The 17,654-nt window shown below is 39.3% G+C and overlaps 1 protein-coding gene across 2 annotated transcripts in view; it reads right to left on the bottom strand.

The window, feature by feature from the left end:
* Positions 1 to 17,654, bottom strand: part of LOC145686129 (protein peste-like) — a 156,501-nt gene that overhangs the window by 93,724 nt on the left and 45,123 nt on the right. The gene's annotated exons all lie outside the window — the stretch shown is intronic.

Here is a 17,654-nt window from a genome sequence, read left to right as displayed (position 1 = left end):
AGTCTATGAAATGAAAATAAATGTTAGAAAGACAAAAGCCATGGTGATTGGAACAAAGTCAAATATAGAGAAGTTCTCTAAAACTCCCTAAATAATAATAGTGCTACTACAGGACCGTCGTCATTCTACTGCAACTGCTAGCAACTATTTTCCTGGAAGACGATGGATTCTCACCCGGCCATTGATGTGATGAAGGCAGTATCGTGATTCATCGGGTTATGTAATATTGTGCCATTGCTCTGCGGTCCGATGACGATGGACACGTTCACTCCATCATTATCGATGATGCTGTGTGGTTAACATTGGTACACGTGTGGGACGTAGACTGTGGAGCTCCATATCTAACAATGTACAGTGAACTGTGCCTACCCGTGCTTCGACCACTGTTAATTGTGCCACAGTTTTCGTCCTATCCTGTTTTACCAATCTCGACGTCCGATATTTTTTATGAGGTGTGGCCGCAACATGTCTTGTGGTTTAGTGCTGGTTTCATCGTCCTTCCACCTTTAAAAGACACTAACCATGGCAGGTCATAAATGCCTGACAAGTCGTACTATTTTCGACATGCTCCTTCCCAGCCGTCTGGCCATCATAATCTGGCTTCTATCAAAGTCGACCTTCCCTATTCTACCCACAAGAACCACACTGACAGATCGAGTGAGAGGGTTGTGACCGTCTGTCGAACAATTCTGCTGTGCCTCACGCGTCTTACGTTAGTCCAATGACTTTGTTCAAAAAGTAGCCGGTAGTCATATGTTTTGGCGCAGATTTATATGCGCCAAATTCGTGTCTCCAAAACTGTCCAAAGATGTTCAATTATGTCCAGAGCCAAGGTTTGGTCAGTTCAAGGAAGGTTTATCCCGATATTTGTCAAATTACGCCACAACAGCTCGAGCTGTGCGAATGGGCGCATTAGCATCCTGAAATATGGCTCCATTGTCCAGAAACAAGATTTGGACTACAGAATGCATAATTACACATGGTCCCCTAAAATGGCTGGTGACGTGACCGGTGACCATCAACAGAGGACCACCAAACCAAGACATTGCGTTCCACATCATCACAGAGCCGCTGCCATGTTTTTTTTTTTTCAGTTGGAACCATACGCTTCTTTGGGTATCCGTCACACACAAACAAGACCCGTGGTCTGAAATAAGGTGAACGATGTTTCATCCGACAATGTCACATATTTCTAGTAGTCACTGGTCTATATTGCTGTGTTCGCGGCACAATTGATGTCGTGCTAAAGCGTAATGATCCCTTATCAGCGGTTTCACCCATGCAATCAGACCCCGCATTTTCATGTCGCGTAACTTGCGGTGGACTGATTGTCGACACAGATTGTAGGAAGTGCTGCTTGAATTCCTCAGTCACTTGCACCGCGATCGCACGACGCTTCCGAGTAACAATCCGCTTTAATCTTCGGCGAGACATGTCACTGATGGTTTCTTTCGAATATCGTTCCTCTTCGCCTATGTGATTTTACAATTAGTCTTGTAAACTTCATCACCTTGGACACTGTTCTGTGCAAACACACCCAAAACATTTCCCACTTTTGTCATACTCTAATCACATACCCGAGCGCCAATAATTTGCCCTCTTTGGAAATCATAGAGATCGACCATTTTATACTATCACTGTCTGCTCAGTTTACTGCACAGTCCAATTCTACTGTTCATCACGTAGTGCAGAGTTTGCCCCAATATATCACTACCAACAGTCTGCGACCTGATAGTTGCGATCTTAGATATCTGACATGTTTCCAAGTCCAGGTGTTTCTATTAAATTGATAATGATCTGTGTACGAACAGTAAAACCTGTCTTTAGCGCATCCGAACCGGACTCGTAAAAATTTCCGTTAAAGATAGGTTTCAGATTAACGAAATTAAGTGCATGCATGTAATGGACGTACTAAGATAAAATAAGATGCTGTACGTTATCTTATGCAGAAGATGCACTTTTGCAGCGAAGTTTAGGCGGTAATTTGACAATAATTTGTCAAAAACATCAAAGCGCCCCATATCTGCATTATATATAACCAGAATGCAATTCAATTTGTTCACAGATTTCTATAGGGGTTACTTCCTCCAACATGATATCATTTATGTCTTCTGTGAGACTACCATCTTCATCTGAAGAAATTTGATATAAATCCACGTCGTCTTCGAAGAATTCCTTTGCTTCAGACTTACTATGAATCATAAAATTTTCTACGGCATCTTGTAGGTTGCTGAAATCTTTGGTTTAGACATAATTGTATACTACACTCATTCACTATCACGAATTCCGGCTGAAGAAAGAGCAGCTTTCGTAAATGCACTAGCCCCTACACGAGTTACTAACAGAATGATTCTATTTTTCAAAAAGTGTATAGTAAATCAAAAATAAATTTCTTTTCTAAAAAATGTCTCTGTTCTTACTTTTGTTGGCAATAAAAGCAATATAGGTCTATAACGTCGATAGGAATAGCAAACGCTACCACATTTAGTAATGAAGGCAGGGTTGTTGAAGATCAAAGTAGTTATGCCACCTTTTTGACGTAAAAATTCAAACTCCTTCGTCGTCTCTAGGTCCGTAATGTAAACCGCAACTGCCAAATGTACCCATTTGGCTACTTTTTGCAAATATCAACTGAGAAACATCAATCCGTATAATAAATACCATTGTATTTGTATCAATTTAAAAAAAGGGAGAGTAACATACATTTAATCTTCCATGTTCCCATTGATGTTTCTCAGTTGATATTTCAGAAATCTCCAAGACAAATAGTAGTTAGACACGAATTAGAAATCCTTTACTAGAGGTATGGAAAAGAATGCCAAAATAGTAAAATTCATTTAAAAAAAAGTCTTTTAAAATGTTTCAACAACAAAATATTTTAGCTAAAATAAATTATAAAACCTTTCTGCTTCATAAAAGGCCAACTCTTTGTCCATATCGTTAGCTTACAATCTCTCAACAGGATTTCTAAAAGAATGTTCCCAATTGGGAACATTGACAATTAAACGGTAATTTTTCAATAGTCAAAGAGGGTTTTCTATACTCATCGCTGCTTGTCTGCTCAACTTTACACAAAGACTTTTAGTCTGAGAAACTCACTAAGCATATCAGTGTCTCTTCAATATAAGGCAAGTGTTGCAGTTCCTTTAAACTTTTGACACCATTTTGATAAATCTTGGACTACTCTTCTAACTTAATGCCACATCTCTCTTCTTCCTCCAATTCTTTTTCTCCTTTCGAGCTTCTCGTAAAATTCCCAATTAACGCATGTACATCCGTTATGTCTGCTTCGGTTTACACATCACTGTCTGTTTTGCGAAAAATATATCTAACTTCCCATAAGCAGTGTTTCTTCCAGACATTTTTTTTTTTTTGGTGGGCACTGCCCCTCGGAGCCCTGAGAGTGCTCCGCCGGGGTACACCAAAATAATACGTCTATAATGCAATAATAAATAGAATAGTACCAGCAGTGCCTCCCAGAATGTTAAAATATCATCCCTCGGAACATTTTTTCTGAAAGAACGACTGCCAATAAGATAAGATATCTAAAAAATTTCTAAATGCTGCACTCTGAAACTTGAAATTTTCCGTTAAGAGCCTTAGTTTGATTTCCGTTGTCCGCGTAGTACGGTTTCCGTTTAATGAAGGGAATTTAACACTATATTTGCCAGTAAATTCATGGGACCCTGAAATATTTCCGTTTAACATAAGTTTCCGTTTAATAAAGGGCTCGTTGAAGACAGGTTTTACTGTATAAACGGATCAAATTGAGAATCTCTTTTTCCAAAGTCCATTAAAAATGACTGAAAAAGTAACTCAAAGAAATTTCAAGAATATGATTTGATCTCTCAAATATTTTCCAAGAAAATATTAAAAGAAATATCTTTGAAATGAAATATTTCAGTTTAACGTCCCACAATTATGCTCTTTAAGCTAAGGAAGACGGATGATTAAGGCAAGTGAATGATAATGGAAGAATTGGTGGAATGAAGATGTAGAGGAAATGGAAGTAGCCCGAGAAAACCCACAAACATGATTATGTCCACCACAAATTTACTTGGCTGGGGATCAAATCAGAGGACCCCACACACCAGCAGTATGAGCTCTACAACTACAAAAAATGTAAATATTGAGGACTGAAATTATGAGTATGCTCAGCAACACAATGCCTTCCTTATGGACATTGTAATTTGTTTCCCCACCGAAATGCATTACAGTTTTTGTTAGAATTGACATATACTCATTAACCTCGTCTCTAGAACCATTATCTGAAGTAATTTTGAAAATATTTATCAAATAGAGTATAGTTGAAAGAAAGCAATTAGGTTCTTACCTGAATAAACCATTTTTCTTTCAATATGCTTCACAAGGAAAGAACTTTGGTGAGTTTAATCTCAATTGCACGGCGAACTAAAGAAATGTGTTGCCTCATATTATTTTATATACATTTTCTTTACAACATTTTACAGGAAACTAAGGCTGGGGTCATCTCCCATGAACTTTATGAAGGTCATTTTATACGTAAGCTTTTGGTTTTTTGTTTGTTTTTTTCGTTAATATATTATTTCTGCACTCTGTAGTTATTAGTACAGACATTTATTGTTGTTTCAATTAAATATGAGAATGTTGATGTTTTTCACTGCGTTCTCAATGAAGCCCAGTAATGTAAAGAAACCACGAAAAAGTGTTTCGGTTGCATAGCACTGACGCATTTACCTCTGGTGCAAGGAATCTCTTGTTTAATTCCAGATCATGAGAGAGATAGTAGTCAATAATATCGCGTGGATGGGTTTTCTCGTTTTCTTAACGTCCCATGATTATGCACCAAAGGTAAGGGAGACGGTGATGATGTAATGAATGGATGATAATGGTGGGTTTGTGCACCACAAAGCCTACTCGGATCCCCATGACCTGGGACCGAACCAGGGACCCCACATTGCAGAGGTGAGAGCTCTAGCACCGAGCCATCGTGACTCCAGGATTGTCTCGTAGTTCTCTTGTTAACTTTTACATCTGTGCCGGAAACTTATTTTTGTTGCACTTTTCACCGTCCGTCTACCTCCTCACACCATTGCAATGGTGGTTCTCCATATAGTGTTTTTTTTTCTCTTTTCTACCGAACCATCAAAGATATCTGCAAAGTTGCCTTGGAGCAGACATGTACACAGGACTTTATTTCGGGATAAGTCAAAAGCTTTTATTTATTTTCAGGGGACGGGTCCGAGTTCAACATGAGCATAAATTACATTAAAATTTGTAAAATTTTCCCACAAATTAAACTAAACTTACAGAAAATCAGAATTTCAGCGGGGAAAGGTTCCACCCTTTGTGTACGTCCCTGCTATAGAGATAAGTTATTTGAAGGATGCTTGAAAATGGCTTTTGCAAGGTCCGTCATGAATACAAAGCGTTTGCCGTGCAATGAATCCTTCAGGTTTGAAACCATCAATTCATTAAGTGGGTTGAGTGAATAAATACTTTGGTGTTCTTATCTCAGGAAAAATTTATCAGTTCTAAATCACTGAAGTGAGTTAGTGCATTGTCGTAGAGCTAAACAAAACCTGATAGAGAGGTTTCTCTCGATGTTGCTGCCCTACTGGAAGCAATCACTTATTCAAAAGTTGAACAATGTACTGGATAACATTTTGTCCTTTTGAAACAGACACAGCCATAATTAGTCATTTCTGTACCGGAATATGGTATAAAGAAGTTTTACGTTCAAAGGTACTTGCGAAAGCTCCTTGAGTGGAATTGAATAGACGTATTACGACTGCCTTAGTTTCAGGCCGGTAGCCAGCCCAAACATTTATGGGGGGCCCGGCTGAAGTTAGGGGGGCCCGACCCAAAAAATATTACAGTTCATCACCATATTATATTTCATTTGCAAGCCTACCGTGAAAATTTTAGGGGGGCCGCAAAAATCTAGGGGGCCCCGGCCCCCCTAGATCCCCCCTGGATACGGGCCTGCTTAGTTTCTGGACTGAAGAAGGAAGTCAGTATATCGTCCAATGCAACAACAGACTCGAGCAATTACCAACTGCTTGCACAGCACTTTCTCAGAAGACATGACAAGTATCATTCGGAAGATATTCTCATTGTCCAGCTCTCGAGGGACTTAACGTGCGCTGTCCTTGCACAACTGCAAATGGTCTCTCACATTGATTTTGCTAGTATAGAATCATGTAAGGTTACGAATATCTTCAACACTTACAAGGAGACTTACGGAAGTGTCACTCAACGATTTGAATGAAACTTTGGACATTTGTAGGACATCGAAAAATAATTGACAGGTATTTTTTTTATTTCGGCAATGGTGCAGGTTTAAGGGTAGAAACCACCCCTTGAACGTTAGGGGTGGTATCGAAGCATAGACAGAAAATGATAATTTAATGTAGAAGAAAACATAATGCCAGGGAGTTTTAGAACATCTGATACAGAATATGACGTCAAATTTACGAAACTCAAAATGGCGGATCCAATATGGCGATTACAATTACAAAAAGTATTTTGGTTTGAAATGCTGTACTTTTAACCAAGAACAATCATAGTTGGCAGAGATTACTGCGAGGAGGTTGGAGATCGATTTGAAACCCCTTTCTGTACTCATTTTAACGAGATGGTGATTAAAGTGCGTCTCTGCACCTTCACTATTGAGGGTGCGTATTTGAAATGAGTCCCTTTGCCTACCACTATTCGGGGTGCTTATTGAAAGTGACTGCCCTCCCCTCTCACTAGTCGCGATGCATATTTAAAGTGAGTCCCCCCTCCCCTCTCTTACTATTCGAGGTGCTATATAAAGCTAGTCCCCTGTCCTCTTACTGTTCCGCGTACTTATTCCAGCGTCTAATGCAAAGCCGATTTTGTTATTCGATTTGTGGAGTAGTCACAATTCAACTTTTGAACCTATTTTAAGAAGAAAAGAGGACCTCAAAGTAGAAACCATTTCTGTAGGAATAACTAGCAGGATTCAGCCTCTTGATGTGTTGTTCTTTAGGCGATCTACAACTTTAGGCGACTTTACATCACCATAATAATGTAACTAAGATCTAATCACTGATTGATAATCAGTATTCTTCTCCCAGATTTGCAAATCTTATTAGGTATTCGTGGTACAAAACGGTTTTTGAAAAATTAAACACCTACATTTGAAAATTATATAACATTTTGTTTCAAAGATTGTGCAGCATTTTGCGATTTGGGCACATTTATTGCTGTAGTAAGGTGTATATGGTGTAAACAATGTTTATGCATCACACACTTGTTTTTACGGAATATCATTATTGCAAAACGTTTTCTCAATAAATTCATAATTTTAACCATTGAGGCTAGACTATAGAGTTGAAATAATGAGAGGCGAGGAGACTCACTATACATAAATAAAATGAAATGAAGTCTTTGAGGTTTACGCTCGACGGATATGCCGGCTAGGGTAAAGCAGATAGTGGTGATGAGAAATGAATGAAATGGTAAAATAAATAAAATGGGAGGAAACAGGAGAACCCCGAGAAATCCACGCACACGTTGTTTGTCCACCTCAAAGTTCACTTGTCGTGAGCTGGCATCGAACCAGGGACCCCATGTACCAGAGATGAACGTTCAACCACTGAGCCACCGCGGGCCTCACTATACATAAGCACCCCGAATAGTGAGAGGAGCAGAGACGCACTTTAATCAAGTATCATGTTAAAATAAATACAGAAAGGGGTTTCAAATCGGTCTGCAACCTCCTCGCAATAATCTCTGAAAATTATGATTGTTCCTGATTAAAAATATAGCATTTCAAACCAGAAGACTTTTTGTAATTCAATCGCCATATTAGATCCACCATTTTGTATTTCGTAAATTTTACGTCAGATTCTGAATCAGCTGTTCTAAAACTCCCTGGCATTATGCTTTCTTCTACGTTAAATGATCATTTTCTGTCAAATGTTCGAGGGTACCCCTAGCGGTTCAAAGGGTGGTTTCTACTCTTAAAACCGCACCATTGCCGAAATAAAAAAAATACGTGTCGATTATTTTTCGATATTCTACAAATGTGCAAAGTTTCATTCAAATCGTTGAGTGACACTTCCGTAAGTCTCCTTGTTAGTCTTCTGTCCTTCACGAGCTCTCTTGCGCAGTGGTAGCATAAAGTGGGGCCCTTGGCGAATCTTCAGTCGATCCAAAAAAGTAAATTCAAGAACTCACTTATGTAAACTGTTTGACAGAAGGAGTACGGTCAATATTCTTCAGTTAATGAATTTTGACAGTATTTTCATCACGTGCAGACAAAAAAACTTTATTACGGTACGTTGCACTTCTTCAGTAAAATCCATTATTTCAGGTTATTTTCAAAAATGAGATTTCTTTTACAGACTGCCCCCTCACCCGATAAAGGGTTATAGGGATGCGTTCGAGTCGAGTCGAGTCGAGATTTAAGCCTGTCTCGACTCGTCTCGAGAAAATGTTGTCTCGACTCGTGTCTCGACTCGAAAATATGTTTCTGTCTCGACTCGTGTCTCGACTCGACAGACTGTCTCGACTCGACAGACTGTCTCGACTCGACTCGAATTCGAGTCGAGACGTCTCGAAATTCGAGTCGAGACAAAATATACGAGTTAAAATATACGCACACATCAGCCAGAATATTATGACTACCTACCTTATTGTCAGTGTGTCCAACTTTGGCACGGATAACAATGGCGACGCGTCTTGGCATGGACGCAATGACCCTTGAAAGGTCACTGGAGAGAATTGATTGGTACACATAGGCAAGGGCGCCGATTTTTCTGTAAATGTGGGGGGGGCATTCAGATGCAGAAGGCATATATATGAGGATTTTAAGACAATTTGTATTCAAATTATGCCAAATATTGTATATTCATAAATACAATGCGGGGGCTCACATGAGCTTTGGGAGTGTCCGGGCCCCCTTGGCCCCCCAGGATCGGCGCCCTTGCACACAGGTCATCTAATTCCCGTAAATTCCAGGGAGAGGGGCGATGCGCTCTGAAGTCATGTTCAATCACATCCCATTTGTGTTCGATTAGGTTCAGATCAGGCGAGTTGGGCGGCCAGCACATCACTTGGAACTTGCCCCTGTGTTTCTCGAACCACTCCATCACAATCCTGGCGTTGTGATATGGTGCATTATCTTTTCGAAAAATGCCACTACCGTTGGGAAACATGGTCGTCGTCTGCAAGCAGTGTGTGATACGCCTTGGCCGTCATGGTGCCTTGCTCGACCTTCACTAGACACATGGATGCTCACGTAAATGTTTTCCGGAGCATAATTAAGCCACCGCCAGCTTGTCTCCGTCCCGCAGTACAGGTGTCAAAGAACTGTTCTCTTGAAACACGACGGATTCGCACCCTCCCATCGTCATGATGAAGAATATATCGGGATTCATCAGACAATGCAACGCTCTGCCACTGTGCCAAGGTTTAATGACGGTGGTCATGTGTTCATTTCAGTCGTAGTTGCCGATGTCGTGGTGTTAACATTCGCACATAGATGGGACATGGGCTTCGGAGGCCCATCGTTAGGGGTGTTCGGTGCACTGTGTGTTCAAACGCACTTGTACTTTGCCCAGTAATAAAGTATGATGTTAGTTCTGCCACAGTTCGCTGCCTGTCTTGTTTTACCAGTCTGCCCAGCCTATGACGTCCGACATCTGTAATGAGGTGGGGGCGCCCAACCCCTCGACGTTTGGGCGTCGTTTTCCCTTGGTTTCGCGACTTGTTGAAGACACTCACCACAGCACTCCTCGAACATCCGACAAGTCCTACAATTTCCGAAATTCTCCTGCCGAGTCTGTGGGCCATTACAACCTGCCCTCGGTCAAACTCAGATTGCGCGCCTTCCCCATTCTACACACGGCCAGCACTCTCACTGATACTGCATGCACCGTACGCGTGACTGACTAGCAGGCATTCGTCGGCAGGTGACACAGATATCGCCTGGACGGAAATTATATCGATAGTAGGTTGGTAGTCATAATGTTCTGACTGATCAGTACATACTAAATAAATTTAAAATGTAGGAAATTTTCAACATTCTGATTAACTTGCAGGAAATTTCACAATAAAAAGAAGCAACTGACTTGGACAAGACAACGGTTAGTTGATGGGGCAATCTTTTTTTCTGGTCTTTGAGGTGTGAGCTTTGACCATGCCTTGTGAAATTTTGATGTTTGGTGCTCATCAGTCGCGCTTCCATTTTTTCTAATTGTTCCAGTTCATGATAATTAACAATACATTGCGCAGTTCGAATACATGTTCACGTTTTCATTCAATCCAACTCAAGCCGCTTCAGATACTATAGAGTTGTATTTGTTTACAAAGAATTAATTGCGTATTAGAAATACACCCAAACAAAACATTCTGCGTGCTCATCTGCTCAGTATTCAAGGTTTTAATTACAACCTGAATTGTTAAAATGCGAACGTAAGTTGCATTAGATATCTAAGCAGTTCATAGTCTATGGATAATTCACGCAATGCTAATTAGTCTTTCTAGCAAGCACTTCTGCTGTTCATAAACCTTACGCATTGGAGTAGGAAAAAAAAAAGAAAAGAAAAGAAAAGAAAGAAGTAAAATTGGTAATTTTGCAACCGTGACTCACTCGGACTCATGCTCTCTATCCTCAATGGAGCTCGCGTTCGCTAATCTCAATGAGGATCACACTAGTCAAGTTTCTCACTAATTCGAGCTTGAGCTTGATATTTACTGTGAAATTCTCTTTAGCTCGATTTCGTAATGCCACACGTCCTTTCTTGTTTTTACATTTGTCTCACCATTTTCGATTTATACGAGTGGCCGTGGACTTTTCAATTAAGTTTTTGTTTTCATTTTGACCCGCCGCCATTTTGCACAGGGTTGTCGTAGAGAGTCGAGACTTGCTCCATTTTCCTTCATTTTACAACAGATTTCAAACGATGTGCTACTTAACCCCCCTTGCCATTTGAAACTTTTTAGTTGGATCCCGTCTGGGGCCCTGCGGGGAACCCTGGGGCAAACTTTTTACCCCAAAAAAGTGTGGCCTTGAAAATGATGGGATACACTGAGAAAAAAAATTGTAGGTGACATACTTAAAAAGATAGGTTACATGCATAATTCCTGTAGTTTTTGGACTTAACGTACAGCAGACGTATAACTGAAAACGCATGTTTTATAATACTTTCTGTATAAGTGTTCCATCAATACGTACTTTCCGTATGAAACAATATAGACGGTCAGCATCTCACATACAAATATACGTATATAACATACAGCTGAGGAATGTAACATAAGTATATGCATGTGAACTACGGAAAACTGTTACATGTCAGACATCCTGCAACGGCATCATGTAACATCGAAGGGCAGTGCCTATGTAGCATATGGATAACGTGTGCTCCGTACTGATTTCTGTAGTAAGCAAGAGGATAACGTATATTTGTACAATATACCGCTGTCCGGAGAACGGATTTTTCTCTGTGTACATGTTCACCGAGTTTTCCATTTACCCAATCGTTTCTGAACAAATGACTCGGTTCAAACTATTCTAGCAGGTAATTTCCTAGCTATGGCTTTTTAAATATTTAGAAATTGACCATGTTTTTGGCCAATATCACGGGAACGGTAAGCCATAGAAATATGATATTGGTGGTAATCAATCCCTAATAGAATGTTAAACATTTTTGTTCTGATATTAATTGGTGGCGACTGGCCAGTTGGACAGTGACTACCGGTTACTATTTGGTACCAAAATGTTCACCATCCTTTTAGATATTGATCAACACCAATATGATCTCTCTATGACTTACGGTTCCCGAGATATGGCTGCTTAAATTTCTGTAAATCGGTCATTTTTTGGCCACACTCTTGTGAACGGTTAGATTGACGCGAAAAATTTAATCATTTTGTCTGATAGTTTTTGATGCTCTATCTAATGCAGTGTACAAAATAAAGAATTCAGTAACGAACTTTTTAAGTTTGTTGAATATGTTGTAACTCACGATATCCCGCCCGGTGACACGTATAACTTCGGGATTCGTCTAGTTATAACATATCCAATGCGAACACAATTGTCTCGTTCGGATCTCAGTGGAGCCACTCCCTTGTCAGTAAGCAACTGTCTTCTTCAAATAACAAGTTGTTATATCTCGAATTATTTTCTTGGAAGATATTTCTGGTAAATACGATAATTTATTGTAATACACTGTAATTCTAGTCTAAGATACACGATATCGAAAATATGGCATTATAGACTAACATAATAATATGCAAATATTACACTGGAAAATAAAATCTTTGGAAAATCGCAACGAGGAACCTGACATTCATGTTCACAGTCATTCCTCATTATTTGATTTTAAATATTACTTCATTATCAACGAACTTAAAAAGTTCGATACTGAATTCTCTATGTCTGTGTGTCTGTCTGTCTGTCTGTCCGTCTGTCTGTTATTTGCGATTTTTCAATTTTGAACCGTGTATTTGATAGAGCTTCAAAAACTATCAGAAAAAGTGATTAAATTTTTCGCGTCACTCTTACCGTTCCCAAGATATTGGCCAAAAAATAGCCGACTTCCAGAGATTTAAGGAGCCATATCTCGGGAACCAGAAGTCACAGAGAGATCACATTGATGATGTTCATTACCTAAGAGGATGGTAAACATTTTGGTACCAAATAGTAACCGATTAACACTGGCCAATTGGCCACTAGTTTGACCAATGGCCAGTTGTATAGTGGTCACCAATTAATATCGGTACTAAAATGCATACCATCCTCTTAGGTATTGACTAACACCAATATCATCTCTCTATGACTTACCGTTCCCGTGATATTGGCCAAAAATGGCCAATTTCTACCTATTTAAGGAGCCATAGCTCAGGGACCATAAGTTGTAGAGAGATGACATTGATGTTGATCAATACCTAAGAAGATGGTGAACTTTTTGGTACCAAATAGTAACCGGTGGCCACTGGTTTGGCCAATGGCCAGTGGCCACGAATTAATATCGGTACCAAATTGTTTACCTTTCTCTTAGGTATTGATTAACACCAATATCATCTCTCTATGACTTACCGTTCCCGTGATGTTGGCCAAGAATGGCCAATTTCTAGATATTTTTAACGAGCCATAGCTTGCGAGCCGTAAGTTGTAGAGAGATCATATTGGTGTTGATCAATACCTAAGAGGGTGGTGAACATTTTAATACCAAATAATAACCAGTGTCCACTGATTAACTGTCTACTGGCCAACTGGCCACCGTTCCCCAAATACTGGCCAAAAAGTTCAAATTTCTAGATATTTAAGCAGCCATATCCCGAGAACTGTAAGTCATAGAGAAATAATATTTTACTAATTTTTGCGAGGTAGGAACAATGACAGTTTTCCTTCCCGCTCCATATCTCCATTCTTTTTAAGTTCGTTCTGGCAATGCTCATGGAGCATTCTCAACCGGTTTAATTCTGTGAAACTGTTAGAATTAATTATAAGCTGTGTAGAAACGCTTTCAAAATGCATTAAAATTATAAATGACAAGTAAAAGGTGCCTTGCTGAGCGTACGTTGTAGAGGCCCCCTCAAGTATGCTCCCCCGCACCCCAGGGTATGCGCGCCCTTTATCGCTGTCACTGGCTAATATGAATATGAAACAGATGTCAGGCAAGGACAACTAGCGGTGTTTCCCATACGATCAGACGATGACTTATTTATGGCACGTGCCATAGTAGAAGGCGGCATAGTTGAAGAAACTACACCCTCTCAGTAACCTAAATTGCACGAAAATTTCCAAAGCAGGTTCATTGACCTGACTACCGCATTATGCCCACTTTGTCCAAGAGCGGGATGGTTTGTTTCTAACTTTTCTACCGAAGAGCATTTGTCTGGAATGGTGTTTCGGAGACAATAAAATAAAGAAAATATACTAGGAAGAGAGAGAGCAGGGAGGAGGGAGTGTACCAATTATTCTTTCCTCTAAACCAGCGTTTCCCAACCTTTTTCAACTTGCAGCGCACTACGGGTGTTAAATGAATTCTCGCGGCACACTTATAGATATTATTATTTGTAAATATAAAACACACTGGTATTTTTTTCTTTGATTACTTATCTCCTTCGCACAGAGAAGAAAGCTCGATCACTGGGTTTTCCTCGTGGTAAATCACTATGCTTATTTTTCATTCTAATTTAAAAGGAGAAAACAACTGCAATGAAATGTTGGACTCAGGTTATTAAAAATACGCTTACTCTTTCGAAAACTGTATCCAACCTTTTACTAAGAATGAAGAGCATTAAATAACGAACGAACAAATAAATCTATTTTACTTTTAAAACACAAATGTAAATAATTTATCGAAAGGATTGAATAATATTTTAAATTTTCAAGTTACGAAATAGTCTGTAACGATAAAGAAGCAATAATGGTCATAACAATAACAAATACTTTTTTCAACATTAGAAATGTACAGTAAAGTAACACGGCATGAAACTTAAAATTGTATATTCATAGTAGAGGTTGATAGTAATGTGCAATACAAATATACATTTTCCCCTACGTTTTGCAATTTGATTGCTATAGAATTAATAATTTTGTTTTGATATCCTCGCGGTACACCAGTGGCCCATTCACGACACACCAGTGTCGCGGTATTTTTACTGCTAGCTTATCATTTTAGATAGGTATATTTACAACAAAGGGGGGTAGCGTGCACCTTTGCACCCCCCTAAATCTGGCCCTGTCCAGAAGTTATGTAGCCCTATGGCGTTCATGGAAATAAAAACACAATAGTTATAACTATGCTAAATTACTATAGACTGCCAATTGCTCATACAGAGAATTTATGATGTTCACTTTATTGCAATGTTCTTATACAGACTAGATATAGGCTACGAATAATAGTTTTATACAAACTAGATAATCTATTATTATTATTATTATTATTATTATTATTATTATTATTATTATTATTATTATTATTATATTTGAAGTACAATCAAATATCACGACATTAATTACTAGTTTTAATTAACTGAATTGAGCTGAAAATTAAATCTTGATCTCGGAAGATTAACTATTAAATTTATGCGTTCTGTACCTTTCTAAAGTAATAAATTTGGAATTGGTTTCAAGGCTGTTCCTGAGTGAATAATTTCTTCATAATAATATTAAAAGTTTTAGAAAAATTTTCGAGACATTCGAGTCGAGTCGAGATTTTTATGAGCTGTCTCGACTCGACTCATGTCTCGACTCGAAAATTCGAGTCGAGAAACACGTTTGTCTCGACTCGTCTCGAATTTTACAAAGTGTGTCTCGACTCGAATCTCGACTCGAATTCGAGTCGAGTCGAGTCGAGATTCGAGACATGTCTCGACTCGAGCGCATCCCTAAAGGGTTACAGTTAGAAACTTCACATTTGGCATACTTTTCCTTATGCCTGTTGAATACTTACATTAAGTTAATGGGTAACAAGCGGTAATGAGCTGGTTCTAACCCACCCACCTTTAATTCACTGATATTGAAAATGTATTTATTTGAATGCAGTATGTTTTTGTGAATCCTATGTTTACGTTTATTTACAAACAATTTATCACAAAAATAACTATTCTACAGTTATGTGCAAAGAACATTGCAATCCTGCATAAGATTTCAGCAAATTAATTATCATGCTGTATTTTTAATATTTCACAGCTCTTTCTCTGTAGCATGTGCATCAAAATTGACTGTTTGTAGGTGCGAATAGAAAACATTAAAAAGTAAAGATGATGAATTTAAAATGTCCTCGTGCTTAACGAATCGTTAACGCATGCGACTTCGGTGTGCAGGATCCCAGAGGGACCACTAAAATTTCCAATGTGGATCCAGCATCATAAGCCAATTAAGGAGCTACCTAATTAAGCAAACATTGATTCAGAAACTCACAAATAATGAATTACTCATCACCCAGTTCAATAAGCGGCATGTGGTTGGTCGTAGACCTTTATGGGCTGCAGTGAACGAGAGTTTAATTTACTAGTTATTCCTGCCCTTTAGATTTTGTGATGCACCCTGTAGCTGCGGTGCTGAAGGTGTAGGAAAGACTGGGGTCGGTTGTTGGTACTGATTCCAATTAGGTGTTGGGTTACATAGTGTATAAGTCAGTTGTTGTTGATGCACAGGGAAGGAAGCGCCAGCGATTGTTGATGAGTGCAAATTGCTGACTAGTGAATTCTGATCGCAGAGTGAATAAAATGCCTGTTGTGTAATTCCACGTAATCACGTTTCTTCATTAGGTCATTTGTTTTCTCGAGATTATGTAAATGCGTTTGTAAGGCGTGAATAGTTGTAAATGTTTCTAACGCTATCTTTTGCAAAAAAGTCTTTGAACCTAAGGATAAATAATTTATTTTCTGCTCCTCGGTGGCCTGAGGCAGAACTTGTCTAATGACCCTCAATTTTCTCAGAAAATACGCATCTATTGGCTAGTTTTCACCTTGTTGGACTTGAAAATTTTCAAATTCAGGTCGATATGCCGGTAATTTTGGTCTACTCTGTTCAACTAATTTATATTTTAATTGTTCATAATTAAGCGCATCTAACTGGTTCTGGGCCTTTAACTGTAGGAATAAGTCAATTGCTAAAGTACATAGGTAGTAGTTATTTCTTTTTCTGTTCATTCCACGAATGCAACAATGCAAGATGGTCGAAAAGCATAAAAATCTATCGGGGTCCTCCGTGACGTGTCCCGAATACTTAGTGAGGTGTGGTATATTAAAGGAAGGGCGCGAATTCTGCTCCATATTTGTACCGTCCTCCGGGAAAGTGTTCTTTCCAGTTCTAGCTTGAGGCATGCACTAAAATAAAGTCAAGTCTGATTCACTAATTGTACACTTTAAAAAAATCACATACCTTTAAAAAATAGTTCACTTTCAAGTTAATAAAAATACTGTCCGGTAAGGGAGTATTAAGATCGATACTGAGCCGGTCAAAGCCTCTACCATGTAAAACTTTCTCATATAGGATTTTTGGGTAGAGCATTTAATAAAAAGAGCGTCCGGAAATCAACTCCCACTACCAGTTTTATTATAAAAGCTTCCACTATAAAAGTATTTTCACAAAATACTATACAAATCAATCTCTCTAGAATCAAAGGTTAGTTATATGTGGTCTTTGACCGTAAGGTCGCAGACAGGATCTCCAACAGAGCTCCGTAGCAGGCTAAGAGTAGTGGATTTAAGGAACTAATGTTTCGTAGCAATCAAAGGCGGGTTAAATGGCAAACAGAGCCCCGTAGCAGGCTAAGCGGCTGAGGTTAGGATTCCCAGACAGAGCCCCATAGCAGGCTAAGCCAGGAGATAGGATAGGCGTAGTCCCGTAGCAGACTAGAGGCCTGGGGTTAGGTTACTCCAAGAGTCCCGTAACAGACTAAAGGAGGGTCACCAGAAAACTGGTGTCGAGTTGCCTTCGTCCATCCAATTTATAGGGTCCTTTGGGTGGCGGTGACGCTGCTGCTCCGATGTCGTCTTCTGCGCCGTGGGAGGGGCCAGAAGCCGTCGTGTGCATGTGATTATAGGTTCATCTGGTGGGAGATCCTCTTGCCAAACCACGTGGTGGTGTTTGTAAACACTGATGCGTGGAATTGTTTGTTTACAACATCACATAGGATATTACAATATATATATTGAAGAGTTCGTTTTCCTTACCATAGAGA

Source organism: Thermobia domestica, chromosome 5 (assembly GCF_964235325.1).
Source record: "Thermobia domestica chromosome 5, izTheDome1.hap1.1, whole genome shotgun sequence".
In the NCBI taxonomy this organism is placed as follows: domain Eukaryota; kingdom Metazoa; phylum Arthropoda; class Insecta; order Zygentoma; family Lepismatidae; genus Thermobia; species Thermobia domestica.
Note: the sequence above shows the minus strand (reverse complement) of the source record. Positions and strands in the feature narration are given on the sequence as shown.